Source organism: Canis lupus, chromosome 8, assembly GCF_011100685.1.
Source record: "Canis lupus familiaris isolate Mischka breed German Shepherd chromosome 8, alternate assembly UU_Cfam_GSD_1.0, whole genome shotgun sequence".
NCBI classification, from domain to species: domain Eukaryota; kingdom Metazoa; phylum Chordata; class Mammalia; order Carnivora; family Canidae; genus Canis; species Canis lupus.
Genome location: NC_049229.1, coordinates 31,565,674 through 31,569,505, shown reverse-complemented (window position 1 = coordinate 31,569,505; position 3,832 = coordinate 31,565,674).

Below are 3,832 nucleotides of genomic sequence, written 5' to 3'. Positions count from 1 at the left end.
TTCCACTCTTAGTGATTTATAAATTACATTTAATGTGGGATATGGGTTTGTTTTAATATTTTCTTTTTTTTAAATTAATTTATTTATGATAGTCACACACACACACACACACACAGAGAGAGGCAGAGACATAGGCAGAGGGAGAAGCAGGCTCCATGCACCGGGAGCCCGACGTGGGACTCGATTCGGGGTTTCCAGGATCGCGCCCTGGGCCAAAGGCAGGCGCCAAACCGCTGCACCACCCAGGGATCCCTGTTTTAATATTTTCTATGATGAAGGACAGGGCCTATTAAAATAAGAGTTAAAGGCCTATGAACACTCTTCATAACTATTGCCATGGTCCATCTAAGTCTTGACATTACTCTCTCTTTTTTAAAAGATTTTATTTATTTATTTATTTATTTATTTATTTATTTATTTATTTATTTATTTATGAGACAGTGAGTGAGAGAGACAGCACATAAGCAGGAGCCGAGGAGGAGAGAGAAGCAAGCTCCCTCTCAGCGGACTGATTGGGGGGGGGGGGGGGGGCTGAGGGATGGTGGAGCTCGATCCCAGGATCCTGGAATCATGACCAGAGCCCAAAGAAGATGCTTAACTAACTAGCCACCCAGGCACCCCTTGACATTACTCTCTTAAAGACATTAAAAATAATACTTTATATGTGCAAAATGCTTCCTGAAATTTTACCCATACTTCCATTTTGCCCATTTAATCTTCACAACAGTAATTAAGAAAGAATGAATTAAAATGTTTGGATAAAGTTATTTTGTTTTCTTTTTTCTTTTTCTGCCAAAATACAAAATATAACAAAGTACAAAATCTGAAGAAAAAAATCAAGATCAAAACAGATTAACAAACACAGTTCAAATGCAAACTACTAATTTGAAATGGCATATGTAGACTTTGATGGGGACAATACATATCATGTGGCTTGAGAGTCAAATACTCTGAATAGGGGTGGTGTTACCTGGGACAAGTTACCAAACCTTTCTGTACCTCAGTATCCTCTCTTCCAGAATGGGGACAAAAGAGTACTTACCTCACAGGGTTGTTGTGATGTTTAGGTGAGTTCATGTCTGAAACACTTAGAACAGTGCTTGGCACATAAGAGTTCAGTGAGTGCTAGCATTTAATTATTATTCAAACCATATCAATCTTTGATTCTCAGAAATACAACAATTTAAGATTTTGGACAAATTGGGATACCTGAGTGGCTCAGTGATTGAGCATCTGCCTCCAGATCAAGGCGTGATCCTGGGATCCAGGATCGAGTCCCATATTGGGCTCCTTGCGGGGAGCCTACTTCTCCCTCTGCGTATGTCTCTGTCTCTTTCTCTCTGTGTCTCTTATGAATAAATAAATAAAATCTTAAAAAAAAAGATTTTGGACAAATTAACTCTCAACAAAGCAACTAAAAACATTCACCTAAACAGATACACCTCTTTTATTCTGAAACTTCATTTGGAAATAATTTCAAACCAAAAAGTTACAAAAATAAAGTACAAGGAACACTCATGTACCCCTTACTCAAATTTGCTTATTGTTTACATTTTATTCATTTGCTTTACCATTTGCACTGCAGGTCACTGCAAATCTCTGTCTCTGCTTCTTATTTATAATTTATGATGCGTTCATTTTATTTTTTTCATTTTCTATTTCTGAGAAACAAATTACCACAAGTTCAGTAGCTTGAAACACCACCATTTATAAGTTCACAGTTGCATAGGTCAGAAGTCCAGACACAGTGTGACTGGGTTCTCTGGTCAGGGCTTCCTAGGCTTAAATGAAGGTATGGACCAGGCTGAGTTCCTTTCAGGGATTCCTTTCTTTGTTTATGGCCAAATTCAGCTCCTTGCAACTGTAGGAGGAGGTCTCCTTTTCCTTGCTGTCAACTGTGGGCCACTCAGCTCCTACATGTCACCTGCCTTCATTACAACATGGCCCCAGTTCTCTCCACAGCCAGCAGTGGAGACTTCGTGGTAAGGTTTTTATGCTTTGAATCTCCCACATGAGGAGGAAAAACCCAGTTCCTTTCAAAATCTCATCTGATTAGGTCAGGCTTACCCAGGACAATCTATATTTTTCTTCAAGTTGACCGATTTGGGACTTTTTTTTTTAAGATTTTATTTATTTATTCATGAGAGATACACAGAGAAAGAAAGAGAGAGAAAGAGAGGCAGAGGGAGAAGCAGGCTCCACACAGGGAGCCCAATGTGGGACTGCATCCCAGGACCCAGGATTACATCTTGGACCAAAGGCAGGTGCTAAGCCGCTGAGCCACCCAGGGATCTCCAGTTTGGGACCTTAATTGGATCTTCGAAATCCCTTTACAGTAGCACCTAGATTAGTGTTTGAATAACTGGGAGAAACTGTAGGCATCAAGGGGTAGGAATTGTGGGAGCCATCTCAGAATTCTGTCTACCACATATGATGAGGCGCTTTATAATTCTTTATATTAGTTGGCTAGAGCTGTCACAGCAAAATAGCAGATTGAGTGGCTTAAATAACAGAAATTTATTTTCTCACAGTTCTGGAGGCTGAACACCCAAGGTCAACGTGTCAGCAGGTTTGGTTTCCTGAGGCCTCTCTCCTCAGCTTATAGATAGCTTCCCCCCTCACTGTGTCCTCACATGGCCTTTTTCTCTGTGCACATGCATCCTTGGTGTCTCTCTCTTCTTATAAGGACACCAGTCATATTGGATTAGAGCTTTGACATATGAATCTGAGGCAGAACACGATTCAGTACATAAGAGTCTAATAACAAAACCAAGAGCTAGTATTTTAGCCATCAGGCAGGTACTATGCAAAACATTTTCTGTAGGCATAATTGTAACAAAATTACATGCCATTATAAACCATTATATAAAAGTCAGCTTTATCAAGATGTTTCCTGTATTCTTGATTAGAAATTCTATAAGATCTCTATTGTCATCTGATGGTTAGAGCCCTCTGTCTCTACCATAATGTGCTTTCCATGCTCTATTTTGAGGGCAGTTTCACTCACCAATAAAGTTTTATTGATCATCTGTGAGCTTGGTACAGCAACACAAGATGAGTAATCAAAATTCCTGCTCTCAGAGAGTATAGTCTAACAGGAAAGACGTACTTTATGTATGTCTCCATGTACATTTTGAAATAGCTTACATAGAAAGTGTCAATTAGATTTATAGAACCATCCTGCACATTTAAGTTCTTAGGAAAGCTGAGTCGTTAAAAATTAAAATAATGACTTTAAGAGCCAACCCCGAATACTTGGTCTTTGTATTGTCTTCTTGAGTTGCCTCAAACTGCAGCAGTACATTCAATAGTATGTAGCTTTATTTTTTAAAAGATTTTATTTATTTATTCATGAGAGACATATATATATATACACACAGAGAGAGAGAGAGAGAGAGAGAGAGAGAGAGAGGCAGAGACACAGGCAGAGGGAGAGGCAGGCTCCATGCAGGGAGCCCGACGCAGGACTCGATCCCAGGACTCCAGGATTACCCTGGGCCGAAGGCGGCGCTAAGCTGCTGACCCGGGCTGCACCCCCCCCTTTTTTTTTTAAAGATTCTTATTTTTTATTTATTTAACTCCAGTATAATTAACATACAGTATTATATTCCTTTCAGACAGTATGTAGGTTTAAGCTGAATTCTCTGTGATTGGAGAAAACACACCTGGGATTGGAAGGTGAGAAGCAATCAGAACCTGAAAGCACTACACCTGAGTGGGTAAGGGGGTCTCAAATTCCACCTGCTCTGTTCAGGAGAGGAAAACAAAAAAACAAAAAACAACATCCCTTAAGCAGGGTGGTGGGGATGGCCCTCGTTTTTCTCGGCGTCCA